The 16,610-nt window shown below is 39.9% G+C and overlaps 1 protein-coding gene across 10 annotated transcripts in view; it reads right to left on the bottom strand.

Moving 5' to 3' along the window:
• The window catches only part of KTN1 (kinectin 1), a 109,468-nt gene extending 93,299 nt beyond the window's left edge, over positions 1 to 16,169 (bottom strand). For 8 of the 10 annotated variants that reach the window (XM_045451050.1, XM_045451054.1, XM_045451055.1 and 5 more), the window contains exon 1: positions 15,744 to 16,169. The gene's annotated coding sequence lies outside the window, so the exon portion shown is untranslated. Of the gene's footprint in view, positions 1 to 15,161; positions 15,589 to 15,743 lie in introns of those variants that run through there. The other 2 variants (XM_045451056.1, XM_045451051.1) reach the window with 2 other exon arrangements.
• Between the last annotated feature and the right edge of the window lie 441 nt (positions 16,170 to 16,610).

Raw genomic sequence — 16,610 nt, 5'->3', positions numbered from 1 at the left:
CAAACGAGGAATGAAAACAAAGGATAAACCAACTAAATAATGTTTCATAAAGTAAGATTTTTATTTTATCCTTTGCCACCAAACTCCTTCAGTTCCCCAGCTGGAAGAGCAGAAATTCCAGTAGCAGTAGCTAGCTTACATAAGGAGGGATACCATGTTATTTCAGTCTACAGATTTACCTCAGATAATAAATTGTTCAGGGGTACCTGGGTAACTTAGTAGGTTACGTGTCCGACTCTTGATTTCATCTCAGGTCATGACTCACAGTTCATGAGATCAAGCCCTGCACTGGGCTCCTCGATGACAACACCGAGACTGCTTTGGATTCTCTCTCTCTCCCTCTCTCTGTCCCTCCCCTGCTTATGCATTCTCTCTCAAAATAAATAAATTCTATTAAAATAAATAAATAAATAATTCAATTAACCGGTTTTCATGAAAATGGCTCTTGAAAAGTACTACTTTTCTAACAATGGCTTTTTTTTTTTTTTTTTTGTATTAGGGACTGTTCACCTAAATGCACACTAAAAATTCTACAAAAAAATTTCAACATTATGATTTCAGCTAAAGACATGCTCAACAATTTATTTAACATAATGGTTTCCAATTATATCATACATATCGATGTACTACACACAACTGGATGAACCCAGCACATTTTGCTTTGTACACATATGCCAGTCAAGAGGACCGCAGAGCTAGCATCTTCTACAACTCTTCCATCGTTTCTGCCTAGCTTCTATTTCTGCACTGTTTAAAGGACTTGTGTTTGGCCTTTATTCCTCTGAAGGTGCTTATCTGAGCCATAATTTGACTTTCAAGTGCAAATAAAATTGTTTTTAAATGTTTATTCATTTTTTGAGAGAGTGCGAGCAGGGGAGGGGCAGAGAGAGAGGGAGTACAGAATCCAAGCAGGCTCCTGGCTCTGAGCTGTCAGCACAGAGACCCACGCGGGGCTTGAACTCACGAACTGTGAGATCATGACCTGAGCCAAAGTCAGACACTTAACCAACTGAGCCATCCAAGCGCCACTCAAGTGCAGATAAAATGCAAGATAACACTGAGCTCCAAAAATGCTGAAATTAGTGCAGAAAACAGTACAAAAAGAATAAACTTTCCAAAGAGTAACACCCCACCAACCACCACCAAGTTTTCTCTTCCCTCCTATGCCTTCATTTACCTATTACATTTTACATTCAAAGTGTATTTGTTTTCAAATTGTTTCTATTTACATTAACTCATCTTCATTGCTAGATTAATATTTTCTTACATGTGAAATTGGTCAGTTGAGATGGAACACAACATAACTTACCATTAAAATTAATGGAATATGTTTTCATGTAATAGCTTTTCGCTTAGCAGCAGGGTTTTCAAGAATGAATTCAAGATATTAAAGCAAGGATAAATACATTTGATTCTGAGTTCAGTAAGAGTTTAGAGGGCAAGGGACACCAGTTCTATCTCAAAAAGAAAAAATTATTCAGCCTCAGCTAGACTAGCAAGGGATACCTATACACCAAAATAGACTAAATAAACATAGGATGAGTGAGATCAACTAGTAGGAATAAGAATCACACTTCAAGGCTTAAAGATTTTAATTGTAATCATAACAAATTAGTGTGATACTAAAATCAAATTTATTCTAAAGAGTTGAATAATAACCCAACAAGATTAAAAGAAGGCAGAGTTGAGCAAAGGAAGGGAACAGATCACAGAACTAGAGCAGTCAGGATACTGTGAGCTGAGCTTCAAAAAACAAATTAGGAGGGGCACCTGGATGGCTCAGTTGGTTAGGCAGTTAAGAGCCTGACTCCTGGTTTAGGCTCAGGTCATGATCTCATAGTTCAGGGGTCCAAGCCCTTCCTAGGGCTCTGTGATGACACAGTGGAGTGTACTTGAGATTCTTTCTCTCCCTCTCTCTCTGCCCCTCTCCTGTGTGCACACACGCACATTCTCTGTCTCTCTCTCTCAAATAAATTTAAAAAATAGGAATAGGTAAAAATGAAGATGAAGACTCCCATAAGGATGGTTTTATTCCAAACACTTAAAATGACAGATAAAACATTCACATCTCCCCATAACTGTAAATATCTTTTCAGTTATTCTGTGATTGATGTATTTTTTTTTAATGTTCATTTGTTTTTGAGAGCGTGCACGCACGCGCACGCACGCGCACACACACGCACGCACAAGTCGGGGAGGGTCAAAGAGAGAGGGAAACAGAATCAGAACTAGGCTCCAGGCTCTGAGCTGTCAACCCAGATCCCAACATGGGGCTCAAACTGTGATTGATATATTTCTTGTCTCCTTTCATCATCCTTGTTTCTCTTTTTATTATTCAGTTTCTTATAATTCTTAGAATTTGGGGCTGGAAAAACCATGTAGAGATTCCTAGTATAAATAGGTTGTTAGCATCTTCATAGTATTTAACAAGTCTTTAGTCCTTTTTATTTCCAATAAATTGGTAAATTTAGAGGCTACATCGGATTCAGGATTATGACTTGAGTGTAAGACTACAGCACAGACAACGTGGCATATTTCCAAAAGTATGTATCTAATGTCCAGATGTCTCCCCTTTTGTAGTGATATTAGCAGCTACTGGTTATCCTTGCCTAGACATTATTCATTAGGGAGATGCAAACTGGTGGTATTCTAAGTCTATCATTCTTTCTTGATTAGGTAGAATACATCTATACAAATTTCTTCCCTGACCTGAGAAACAATTCATATGAGTAGGATAAATGCTTGTATTTACCAATTGTCAAAATAATAAGCTGGTCCAACAGCAATTAATTAAAGGTTTTTTTTTAAAAAAATGTTGTAGTATGGATTCACAGGTTAAACACATTTGATTGGTTTCAATTCATTAGTTATTACCTTTACTGATGTTCAAATTCCCTTTTGGCCAATGGGATCCTATTCAGGACGGCCCCTAAGTTGTTTCAACACTACCCTCATACTTTTTGCCTCTATTGCTTCAGGTATGTTCTAGTCTGTGGCAAACAGACTCTAAAGTGGTCCTCATGGTCTCTGCCACTTGGGTGTTCTCACCCTTGTGCAATCTCTTGGTAAGGGTGAGTGAGATCTGTGACTTGCTTCATATCAATAAAGTATGGCAAAGGTGACAGGATGTAATTGATTACATATACATGATTATGATACTTAAGACTGTAACCCATGTTACTTAGGACATGCTTCGTCTCCCTTAATGGCTTTAAAGAAGCAAGCTGCCATGTTGGTAAGCTGCCTATGGAGAAAGCCATGGAGCAAGGAGCTAAAAACAGCTTCCTGGACAATAACCAACAAGAAACTGAGGCTTTCACTTAGGCAGCCTGTAAAGTACCAACAATCACATGAACTTGGAAGCATATTTTTCCCCAGCTAAGCCTCACATGAGACCCCAGCCCTGGTCAACACCCTAACAGCAACTTTGTGAAACACTGTAGACCCAGTTAAACTCCTGACCCACAGAATCCATGGTATAATAAATGTGTGTTGTTTTAAGTATCTAACCCTGTATCATACTGTAACAGAAACTAATCATTAAATTTTAAGTCTCATACATTTCCTGCTTAGACTGAGAAAATGCCCATTTTGAGCACTAATTTACTTTTATTGTGAAAGGTATTTAAAGACCACAATATAGGCACCAGGAGTGCTTTTTGCTACTAAGGCAGTCATTATTTCTAGGTCTTCTTAGTCAAAAAGGACCAGAAAATGTATATATTTTAAGCTAAATTATTGCATGAGGGCATATAGAACGTTTCACTAAAATTAGTACTATGGAGTTTTTATGTCATTTCACTGACCTTAACACTACATCTGTTTTCAACAACGCTAAAAATCTGTTTTCAACAACACCAGCGTAATCACTCATTTCATTTAGCCCACAATGCACACATTACATAGTACAGGAATAACAACGTATATATACATTACCACCAAAATTATGATTATAGTAGTTTGAGATTTGCCTTTTTTGCCATCCTTCCTCCACTCTCTTCCCAGGGTATATTTCAATTGGGATATACAGCCAAGTTACCATGTTTTAAAGTCACATGGCATAGTTCGCTCTGGTGTTCACCAAGTGAATACAAGATTCAGTGGTTTCATTTTACTTTTTATTTTTAAGGGTTTTTAAATTTTCATTTAACAATTATGTAAAATATTTAAATGGCTCCAAAGTCAAGTCTTAAGAAAAATTAATTCAAAGCACAAATTATACCCTTGTGCTTTTCTACACTGTAGGTCTCTCCCTCATAAGTAACCATCATTTTTTAGACTTCATTTTCTTCTATTTCTTAATGTTATTTATTCATTTTGAGAGAGAGAGAGAGAGAGAGAGAAAGCAAGCAAGCGAGTAAGAAGCGCCGGGCAGGGGCAGAGAGAGAGAATCCCAAGCACAGAGCCCAACACAGGGCTTGATCCCGTGAATTGGGATATCATGACCTGAGCTGAAATCACGAAGTGGAGAAGTGGATGCTTAACCAAATGAGCCATCCAGGCTCCCCTCTCTTCTACTTTTAATAACACACACACACACACACACACACACACACACACACACAAAATCATCTCCTTTATCAGTACAGGACTGCATATTATAAACACTTCTATCCACTTTGCTTTTTGTGTGTGTGCGTATGTGTATGTGTTTTTTTTTAACTGATCCAGAATAGACCTACTTTGTGACTAGAGGCACAGTGAGCCAGGTAGAAACAGTTGAAAATAAATTATGTAGAAGGAGAGGTAACAGGGGATTTAGCACAGTTGGAAAAAAAAAAAAATTGTTTTACATCTCTACTCAAAATAAGCCAGACAAACCAAAACCCCAAACCATAGGAAGAAAATTAATGATGGGGGGGGGGGGGGGGGGGGGGAGGGGGAGAAATCAATAAAAAACATTAATTAACACCAAATGGTATTAGTTTTATAAAACAGTCTTCATAAAGATTTTTAAATTTCAGCATGTTAAAGATGTCAGAGATAAAAAAAACTCCTTTTTTTAAAGTAGCAAAAAAGGTTATAAAACAAAAATAGAACTGAAATAGATGGGTGCATATGAAAAAGCAACTCCAAATCCAAGAGATGAAAACTATACATACTGGCAAACAGACTCAACAGACAAAATGAAGTCCAGACTGAACAGAGTAGAATTGGTAAACTGCTATAGAGTACTGAATTCACCTAGTATAAGGCACAGAAAAATAAAGAGAAAAAAAAAACCTGAAAGAGCAATTGAGGTACAAAGACCCCAACTTAGGTTTTTCAAAAAAGATGTGAAAATAACAGAAGCCATATTTGAAGAGCTGAGAATTTTCCAAAATTGAAGATCAGATTCCTCAGATTATATGTATACATACTCTTAGTACTAGTTGGATATATAGATGTTTGTCCTCATATACAGTACACTGTGGTGAAATTGTGAAATACCAAGCACAATGAGCTGCTATTTAAGGAAATAATTAACCAGACTGCTTCACAACAAGTATCCGTAACAACTTAAGAAAACCAGATGCAAACCCTGGCATCACGGAAATGTTTGCAAATCTCTTATAATGTCACCCGGAGAGAGTGGAGACTTCAAATTTATCCATACTTTAAACTCTATCCATATCTTAATACTCTCATGACTCTAAAAGCAAGGTGTGGACAATGCATAAAACTAGTAATTCAAAGACTTATTTCAAAGCATCTACTAAATTCACACATTCTAGCCCTTAAAAAAACCAAATTGAAATGCTAAGCAGTAAAATTTTACAGAAAACAGTAGCATAAAAGAGAAGAAACACAAATTAATTCCAGGCAAAGAATTTTGAAAGGCAACATAAAACTTTGTAAGAGGACATGTAAGAATATCTTTATAACCTTGTGGTAGGGAAGGATTTCCTAAACAAGACACAAAGTATAAATCATAAAAGGAAAATACTGATAAATTCAACAAAATTAAAATTTTTATCTATTAACAAAGACACTATGTAACAAAGACAAGCCACAAAGTGGGAGAAGACATTTGTGATACTAATCAGCAAAGAATTAATATTCAGAACCTATTAAGAACTCCTATCAAAAAGAAAAGCAACCCAACAGAAAAATCAACAGTCATTCCAAAGAAAAGGAAACAAAAATGGCAGCAAACATTTGAAAAGATGTTTCTTCTCAGTAAGCAGAAATGCAAAACCTACAAGGTATCATGAGGCTTACTCTAATATTTGCCAATTATCAAGTATAGGCAAGAATGTGGAGCCATCACATGTACACATTAGTGAGGGGAATAAACTGGCACAACTGCCCTGGAAAACAATTTGGCACTGCCTAATAAAGCTGAAAATGCACCCCCCCTACAACTCAGCAATTCCACTCCTAACTAAACAGAAAGTCCAAAACAATTTGCTCAAAGGGCAAATCTCAACTCATTAGTGAGTAGATAAATTAACTTAGTGGGTCTTAATTATCTTATTTTTAATGAAATGTCCTACCATCACATAGGTGTGGGTTTTTTTCAACAAACTTTCTTGTTCTATATGTGGCACATCTGATAATGTACTGAATCCCATAATGTAAAATGTATTTCCTACTGTTAGTAACAGAAACATTTTTAAAAACACTATCCAGGAGACATTTATGTATGCAAGCGTACCAATACACCTATGCAAGGTGTTCACAGCAGAGTTTTTAATAATAGCAAAAGAGGGGCGCCTGGGTGGCGCAGTTGGTTAAGCGTCCGACTTCAGCCAGGTCACGATCTCGCAGTCCGTGAGTTCGAGCCCCGCGTCAGGCTCTGGGCTGATGGCTCAGGGCCTGGAGCCTGTTTCCGATTCTGTGTCTCCCTCTCTCTCTGCCCCTCCCCCGCTCATGCTCTGTCTCTGTCCCAAAAATAAATAAACGTTGGGAAAAAAAATAATAATAATAATAGCAAAAGAAAAGTGGAAACAACCCAAATGCCCGTCAATAGGTAATAAAGTGAAAAATATTCATATAATGAAATTCCATGCAGCAGTGAAAGTGAATGAATTAGAGCTATATGCAAAATGGTGGAAGAATATCAGGACCATAAAGCTGAGGGTAAAAAGAAAGTTGCAAACGAACTCATACAGAAGGATCTCTTTTATATAGAGTTCAAAAACAAAACAGAAAAAAAAAAATATTTTAGGGATAGAAACAGATGTGGTAAAATCACATAAAAAAAAAGTCATCAAAAAACAAAAATAAAAGCAAAAAAAGTTGGGGCGCCTGGGTGGCTCAGTTGGTTAAGTGTCCAACTTCGGCTCAGGTCACATCTCACGATTCATGGGTTCGAGCCCCATGTCGGGATTTGCACTGACAGCTCAGAGCCTAGAGCCTGCTTCAGATTCTGTGTCTCCCTCTCTCCTCCTCCCCACTCGCACTCTGTCTCTCTTAAAAATAAATACTTAAAAAAACCCACAAAAAACAAAAAAGGCAAATATAACATAATGGTTACTTCTGGGGGGCAGGGAAGAGTAGCACAAAAAGAAAAAGTTAGGATAATGTCCTTGAACTGGTATTAGATACAAGGCTGTTCACTGCATCCTTACTCTTTATCTTTCATATATTTTATTTTGTTTTTATGTACTTAATTTTTAACAAAAAAAAATTTAAAGTTGAGTGAAAGGTACACAGATATTTGGTACAAAGCTATTTCTTTTATATTTCATCTTCAAATTGTACAACATATTCTATATGCTTTTGTACACCTGAATCATTCAATACTTGTTTTAACTTTCAACAAAATAAAAAAAATGACAAGTAGAAAGAGATAAATATAAATTAAAATCTCTCAACCTCTCAATCTCTCTCTTTCTAGCTTCAGCTCTGGTCATGATCTCACGCTTTGTGAGTTCAAGCCCCACATCAGGCTCACTGCTGTCAGCACAGAGCCTGCTTCAGATGCTCTGTCCCACTCTCTCTCTCTCTGCCCCTCCCCTGCTTACGCTCTCTCAAAATAAATAAACTTAAAAAAAAATCCTCTCTCTCCCACTGACCCTGCCCTGTGCTCACTCTCTCTAAAATCAAAAAAACAATTTTTTTTAATTGGTATATTATTTTAAATGCTGCTGGGATGTTTTGTTTAAATAAAACTGGAAGAATATGGAATATAATTACTCACCTATTTATACCATATAAACAATGCTAGACAAGCAGGAAAGAATTCAGCCTGGTTCATTTCAGTTATTTTATATTTATAAAGTATTTCTTGTCTCCCCTACCCCTATCAGACAAGGTAAATCCATGGGTTATATTTTACATAGAATTCTGAGGCTAATCTTAAATGTGTATTTTACTTGAAAACTGCTCCAAAAATTTCAAGCTCAGAAAGACATTATTCAAGTTAAAACTAAATGCAATTTTCTGGACACTCTCCCACCCCCAACAACCAAAAGAGCAAAATGACTAAGTCGCTTTTATAAAGGATCCAATTTAAACTTAAAATTATAGTTAACATCTAGGTCAAACTGGAAGGGATTTAAGAAATTACTCCCATTCATTAGCAACAGGGTATCAACCACAAGGATTATTATACACCAGAGAACCTGAAACTGTACCCAGATATGAAGAGTACCAATATGACAAGCTTGAGAAATTCACTTCACAGAATTCATAACCTTCAGCCACCCTCGGACATCCAGGTTATGAAAATGTGAAAGAATTACACAACACATTTCAAATAAACATGACTTCCAATAAACTGAATACAGGTCAGACCAACATAAAGGAATTCAACCTGTGTGTGGATATTAAAAATTTAAGAAAACATCTTAAATGTTCAGCAACATAGCATTCAGAACACTGGGGAGCTTTCAATGTACAGCTTAGCCTGTTCAAATTTATTTCAAAGATAACTAGATCTAAACACATGCAACCACTAAATTATGTATGCACACATTTTACTCAGAAGACTTACATTACTGATCAACAAGGTTAACTGGTACTATGCACAAAAATATTTTTGCTGGAATTCGTGTATTAAATCATTTTCCATTCTGCTCCCAAGAATAAACCTGAAACCCTTATTTTTGGTCTCACTTTACATGGCATTCCATGTAAATCAACTAGCCATGCTAACAGAAGACTGATGGCACAAATGAGAAGCAGAAGGCTCAATGAGTCCCAATCATTTTCAAACAAGCAATTCATTCATTCATCAAATTGAGCACCACCTACTACAAAAAAATATAGTTCCCTGGTAAAGAAGACAAAGTTCCCACATCAGAGTGGGCAGTTACAGCAGTAACTCATAACACACATTCACAGAAATGAGCCTGAGAAAATTTCTTGGAATCTAGAAAGAGCATAGTCTACCTACTGTTTCTACATAAAACATTTTATATAATATTTGGTTTTAAATTGCTTTTACTATTTTCTCCACTTGAAAAATTTCAAGTCCTCAAATTTAAGTCGCTAACATTAAGAATCAATCCTCTAACTCTGGGAGAAAAAAAAAACCTGTATAACATTAATGTAGCTTTCTAATACCTAACAGATAATTGCACATAGACAGTGCCTATTTATTATTCATTCATGTATAGTAATCTCTACGCCCCACATGGGGTTTGAACTCACAACCCCCAGATCAAGAGGGACACACTCCACCAACTGAGCCAGCCAGGCACCCCATTATTATTATTACTTTAGAAAGCATTCTTTCAAAACAGTTCAATGAATCAGGATGGGCTCTAGATCAGAATACCTCAGTTCACATTCAGGTTCCTCCTCTTACTTGCTCTTTAAACAAATTATTTAACCTGTTTCCCTAGTTTCCACCAAATAGTACCTATCCCATAAAACTGTTTAAGAGGATTACATATGGCACCATACATAAGTGTTTACAGAGACTAACAGCAAATAAGCACCCTAATATTAGCCATCACTTATGTAGCAACTAGTAAGATAATACATGCAAGGCAAATGAAACTTAGGCAGTTTAAGACAGTTAAGTTCACACATACAGTAAGTGGTACTAGTTAGCAGAGCTGAACCTAAGCTCTTAAGTCTCCCTAGCACACATGCTTTTTCCACTACACCACACATTATATAATTCAACTACTGGGGGGGTGGGGGGGGGGAGAGGACTTACATAAAATCTTGGAGTTAGTAAAGTCTAAGACTTGTAGGTCTCCTAAATACTGACCTCCAGCTTACTACACCAGACCACGCTGTTTCCCTGGCAAATTAAATGACTCGTGCAAAAATAATAATTGTCCCACATTTTCCAGTGAGAATGTAGTATAACATCAAGTCTTGTGATAGACAATTACTGAAAATCATGTAAGTTCTGGTAACCAATCATAAATGTTACTAACAGTCATGGTGCCTATGTGGCTCAGTCTGCTAAACATCCCATTTCAGCTCAGGTCATGATCTCATGGGTTCATGAGTTTGAGCCCTGCATGGGGCTCTCTGCTGTCAGTGCAAAGCCTGCTTCATATCCTCTGTTTCCCTCTCTCTCTCTCTCTGCCCCTCCCCCACTAGCGCACACATTCACACACTCTCAAAAATAAACAAACATTACAAAATAAATAAATGTTACAGTCAAAATAAAGAAATATGGATAAAGGACATTTTCCTCTTATAACGGTAGGCAGCTAGGATACTATGGCCCCTATGAAACTTACTCAACATGAAAACTATCTTAAAGGAGCTCTCTCACTGGAGTAAATGACATTTCTCCCCTTGATAAAAATACATAGGCCGGTGTCTACACAGAAAGCTAAATGTTTCTGGCTAGCAGTCTACTCTCCTATATACTCACTTATTTCTATAAATCCATTAAATAGGAGAATGAAAACAAAAACTGTTATTTCTATGAAAACTAAGTTACATCCTTTGGAAGGCCTTGATGAATGAATGGAAAATCTAGAATGATTTTTAACTTGGAAAGTTTCCCAGTGCCTACATTTTCATTCCATTTTAAAGAAACCAATACTAGAAATCATAGGCAATGCTTTTAGGGTATGATTTACAGAAAAAAAGATTAGTAACCCCCTACTCAAAGACAAGAGATTGATCCAAATAAAAAATGTTCTAAGTTAAAACATGCAAGTTATCTAACCAATGGTCCTAATCACACAGAGAAGGTCCAAAAGATCTCCACAACACTCTAACATCACTCCCTCCAACAAGGAGTTCTCAAAAGCGTTCTGCCACTTTTCTGCTGCTCTCTGCTCCTAGGAAAGGAGTAAACTGAAAACTATATGTATCCGAGAATGAGGTATCCATCACAGTGAGAAACTGCAGAATAAGGATTTAATTCACTTATAATGAATAGATATTTAATAAATCTTTATTGAACTGACCGAAACCCTTAAGATCCATCAATAAACAAAACAGACAAAAAGCCATGCCTTCACAGAGGTTATAGTATGTGTTGGGGACACAGAGGAGAGACAATGAACACAATCAACAAAGAAAGTATATAGTGTTGGAAGGTGGCAAGTGCCATGGAGAAAACAGAGCAAGATACAGGGATCATAAATAGGGGAGTACAGCTTCAAATAAAATAAGATAGACCTTTTGAAAAACATTTGAAGAACAAAGATTTGAAGACTACAGGGTTGGCCATGATGATTTTTTAGGGAAAAAGTGATCCAAAGAGGGACAACAGCCAATGTAAAGGCTTTTACTTTGCCTATGAGAAGTCATTGCAGGGTTTTGAGGAGAGAAGTGATAGAATCTAGTTGCTGAGTTGAAAAAGACCAAAGGGAGCTAGGGAAGAAGCAGGAAGGCCAGTTAGGAGGCTAACTACAGAAATCTAGTCTAGAGATAAGATGGCCAGGACCAGCCTCAAAAGCAATACAGGTGGTAAGAAGTGACTTGATTCTAGATATATTTTCAAGATAAGATAGAACCAAGAATGCCAAGTGTGAAAGAGATAAGTCAGAAATGACTCCAACTTTTTTTTTGCATGAATGTTGGATGGAGCTACCACCAAATGAAATGGACTAGACTGTATCTGAGGCAGGTTTAAAGAGAAAAATGGAAGTTCAGTTTGAATTGAGTACTTCACCTACAAGCAGAAATGCAGAATAGGTTGTCTGGAGTGCAGAAGGAAAGCCTGGGCCGGAGATATAAATATGGAAGCCATCAGCATATAGGTATTTAAAGCCATGACATTGGATGAGATCACCAGAGAAATATAAAAAGAAAAGTGAACCAAGGACTGAGCACTTCAACTTCAAGAGTAGAGGATGAATCATAAGGCAGAAAGAGCAAAGCAATTAGTGAGGAAAGAAACCCAAAAAACACTGTCCCTGAAGGAGGGGAGTATAAACAAATTAAAGTTCCACTCTATACAAATCACTTTGCTGAAACCAGATTTAAGTTAAAAGTTCTTAATCAGACTGTAGTAAAGTGATACGTAAAATACTAAATCGTAACTTTTATAAAAGGAGTGGAACATTTCTTAAATAATTCCTAGAAATATTCTATTTTCTATTGGAGTCTCTACTAAAATTAGTCTTAGCACTAAAAGTATATTTTGTCTATTTTATCTTTTTAACATAAAAGTCTATAACATTAGAGGAGGGGGAAAAAAAAAAAAAGCCTAAATGGTCTGCACTGCCATCTCTCTCAAAGACCAAAAACTCGTTTAAACAGCAAGTCAACAGCCCGGCATACAAATAATTATAAATTGTCATTACTTTTCTTTTTCTAGAGCTCAGATACCACAGGTTAAGTTAATCAAACTCCTCAGTTCATATTGCTTAAGATTTTTTCCCCGTTTGATTTTAAATTTGTGTATAGAAAAAGTAGCATATACTCCTATCTAAATCAATGTTTTCCCTGTGATTTGCACATAAACTACATTTTTAGGATGAGAACATCCAAAGTCATGTTAACAAAAACGGAAAGAGAAAGGAATGAAACTCAACTCTATGCATAACAGTGATTGATGTCATTTCTAAAGAACCAGTTACTCGCTTCTAGCCTCTAAGTAGTCTGGATTTACCTTCAAAATAACTAAAAACTTAAAGAGTACACAGAACAAGCAACTTATAAGATGTTACCCTCAAATATTTGATGCTCCTGCAAAGCATGGTCTCTCTACATTTCTTCATTACATATTAGAGGTCAGATTCCTGAAAAATCCAAAAGTACTTCCTGAAAATACTAAATTTACTAACAAATGAAATTTTTACAAAGTATTATAAGATCCTTTAGATTAAAACTTTGCTACAGGGGCAGCTGGGTGGCTCAGTCGGTTAAGCGTCTGACTTCAGCTCAGGTCATGATCTCATGGCTTATGGGCTCAAGCCACAAGTTGGGCTGTGAGCTGACAGCTCAGAGCCTGGAGCCTGCTTCGGATTTCACATCTCTGTGATTTCGGATTTCTCTCTCTGCCCCTCCCCCCCCCCCCCCCCCCCCCCCCCGTTCATATGCGCGCGCGCGCGCTCTCTCTCAAGAATAAACATTAAAAATTTTTTTAAAAAACTTTGCCAAAAATTATAGTATTTAACTAAAATTATATCTTCCATATTTTTAAGGAAAATTCTATTTTAACTTTAATAACAGTAACAATCTTGAGTCGTAGAAGCTTCAAAAAAGCGTTCACTTCTTAGGCACTTTAAAAAAGCCATATTGATTGGGCGCTGGGTGGCTCAATTGGTTAAGCATCTGACTTCAGCTCAGGTCATGATCTCACAGTGAGTTCCGGTCCCGCACCGGGCTCTGTGCTGACAGCTCAGAGCCTGGAGCTTGCTTCAGATTCTGTGTCTCCCTCTCTCTCTGCCCCACTCACACTCTCTCTCTCTCTCTCAAAAAACATTTAAAAATTTTAAAAATTAAATAAAAAATTAAAAAGCCATATTGACTTAATTAACAGCTAATTATTAAAATGTTCTTCCCACATTAAAGCCTACAAACTGGAAGGATGCTTGGGGTCAGAGACCCAAGAAAACACTTGCATCAAGCAGAAAAGACTACTGATGCTAAGGGATGACACAGAAAAACCTAAATTGGAACAAAATCATAAATTAATGACTCTTCGGAATGTTGACCCTGAGTCATCAAGAAAAGGTTAATACTCAATATCCCTTACAATTTTAAAGAGCTTAATATTTAAAGAAATTTTTTCATTGGCTTTCTTTTATTTTAAGCTTCAGTGTGATTATGAGTCTCATAAAGGTAAATAGAACACTGCATTCTCTAAGCACACTTGACAGAGATAGTTATGACCGCTCATGCTGTAAAATTAGAAAAGATATTTCTAATTTTACAGAGGAAGATGAACTTTTCTTAGAACCTACAAACAATAAATCCAGCTATTTCTTGTTAGATCTTTGAATGAAACGGGAGGAGGGAGAGCTTGTTTATCAAAAAGCACAGTAAATATGAAAGCCTACAGCAGGGCACGTCTACCCCAAATACAGATCAACTCCAAAGTACTCAGTGTTATTCTTGCAAAGATCATCCCAGTCTTGTTGGCAACCGTTTTAGCCAACCTGGAGGCAGTGTGGCCATTTGCCTACTAGGTGAGATAGAACAAGTGCAACCTAATTTAGCAAAAACTCAATTTTTAAATCAATTCCTAAACAATTCAAAGTGCTCTGTTCACCCCAAGGTGTTTATCTATAGCAGGCTACGGCTGTCTAAAATTTTCAAGACTTTCCACAAAGCATCTCAAAAAACCCACAACTTGGAACAGTTAGCTCTTTAAGCAGTGCCTATTCACATACCTTCTAAGGAATCCTTTTCTGATACAGGCCCAACTACGAATTTCGATTCCTCCTTCCTCCCAGAAGTAAAGGCTAAAAGTAAACAGCCCGCCCTTTAACCTGATCAAGCCGCAGCTGTACAAGGTTAGGATGCCGCTCCCGGCGCCGGGAGCTGCCCTTCTCTGGTGCACACATGCTCCTCGACAACCAACGTGCGGGGTTGCACATCCCACACCTGGTGTCTGATTACCGTATGACTTTCCTAGGCTGCCGGTTCGGTTTTCTGCCTAGCTCCCCAACGCCAAAATTCTCATTGTTGGAAACTGAAGGGGGAGGGGGAATCACTAAGGAAGACACACCCCTCAGGGAGAGGAAGGGATAACTTCCCCCGTCTCTAGGGCGGTCCAGAGATTTTTCCAAACTCTCCCCAAACGCATCTTTCCCAGCCCCAACTCCCCCCCGCCTTCCCGACCGTGACCCAGGGACACGCACCCGGCGGTGGGAGGGGGCACTGGGAAGAGGGCCAGCACCGGTTCCCTAAGTATCCGGAGGGGCAGCGAGAACTGAAATTCCAGCATGGCGTAAGCATGGCCCAGCTCCGGCCCAGGGACGCCGCCGGAGACGCGCTCCCTCTGTCCGCCGGCCGAGGAGGCGGTAATCCGCCTTCCTCCTGGGGGCCCACAGGCCCAGCTAAAAATAGGCGCCTCGGTCACCCCAGGGCCCTCTCCGGCCAACCTCGCACCGGGAGACGTCCCCGGGGGACTCCCCGGCCACACTTGTAGGCGCCGCGGCGGAGCCGGGGTCGGGCCCTGGGCGGCCGGGCGAGGCCAAGCGGCCCCTCGGAGCCTTCCCGCCGCGGCGGCCCGACCCAGGCAGGAGCTTCACTGGGGCGACCCAGTGCCCGAGGCCTACCCAGCGGGCTGTGGCAGCGGCGGGCGGTGTCCGGGCCCCGGGGCCGCGCCCCCCGTCCGGCGCGGCCCTCCCGCCCGCCCTGGGACACCGCGGCCGGCACAGCCCTCCCTACCCTGGTCCCCAAGGCCGGCGCCCGGCCCGGCGCGGCCTGCTCACCCTTACCCTAAGCAGCCGGGGAAGGAGACCGGGAAGACGCGGCGGCACGGGCACTACAGCCCCGGCCGCCCGCTCAGAGGCGCCGCCGCCGCCGCCGCAGTTGCTCAGGTGCCGTCGCGCCGCCCGGCAGGAAACGGGCGGCTTCGGGGCGGGGCGGCCCCCGGCACGTCCCGGCGTCTGGGCCGGCGGTGCCCGGAGACCGGCCCCTTAAAGGGACAGGCGCCCGCCGCCTTTGCCCTGGCGCACGCGTCCGCGGGCTCCGGTAAGCCCCAGGGTGCCGCTGGCTCGGGATTCCGGGGCTTTCCTCCCGCGGCAAAGTCCCGCAGCTAGATGGAGGGTGGGAGTCCAGGGTTTGGAGGCTCAGCGGAATTCCCTTCATTCATTAGCCCTGCTCTCGTTCCCTCGCTCCCTCCTTCCCCCAAAGCTGGTTTCGTCTTGCATGGCCCTCCCACTGAAGCACCACCTGGCCCCCACACTGGTTGGGGTTTTTTTTTGTTTTTTTTTTTTAACCTTAACCAAACGATACTCGATTTCACCCTGCGCGTCCCAGATTTCCTCCCAGAAATCACTAGAAAACGAAATCCGCTCCTCTGTCTCCAGAGTTTCTCTGAATTCTCCTTCGGGTAACCCTGGCTTCAAACGGAAAGAGAAATTAAAAACTGACCCAAACAAATTGTGTGCAAATATTATGAAACTGCTGTGTCTGCCAGCTGGTGGCCATTCATTAAGCCAGAGTAAATAACAAGAAGCTGCCTCGGAAAGGAGAGGTTGGCCCGAATCCCTGCTTATTAGTCTGCTCTTTGCTGAGAGGATAGCAGCGATCTTCCTGCTCCACTGGCAAAGGAGATGTGCTGATTACCATTGCTTATTGCT

The sequence above is a fragment of the Leopardus geoffroyi genome, chromosome B3 (genome assembly GCF_018350155.1).
Source record: "Leopardus geoffroyi isolate Oge1 chromosome B3, O.geoffroyi_Oge1_pat1.0, whole genome shotgun sequence".
Classification (NCBI taxonomy): domain Eukaryota; kingdom Metazoa; phylum Chordata; class Mammalia; order Carnivora; family Felidae; genus Leopardus; species Leopardus geoffroyi.
This window is presented reverse-complemented; position numbering and strand designations above follow the sequence as displayed.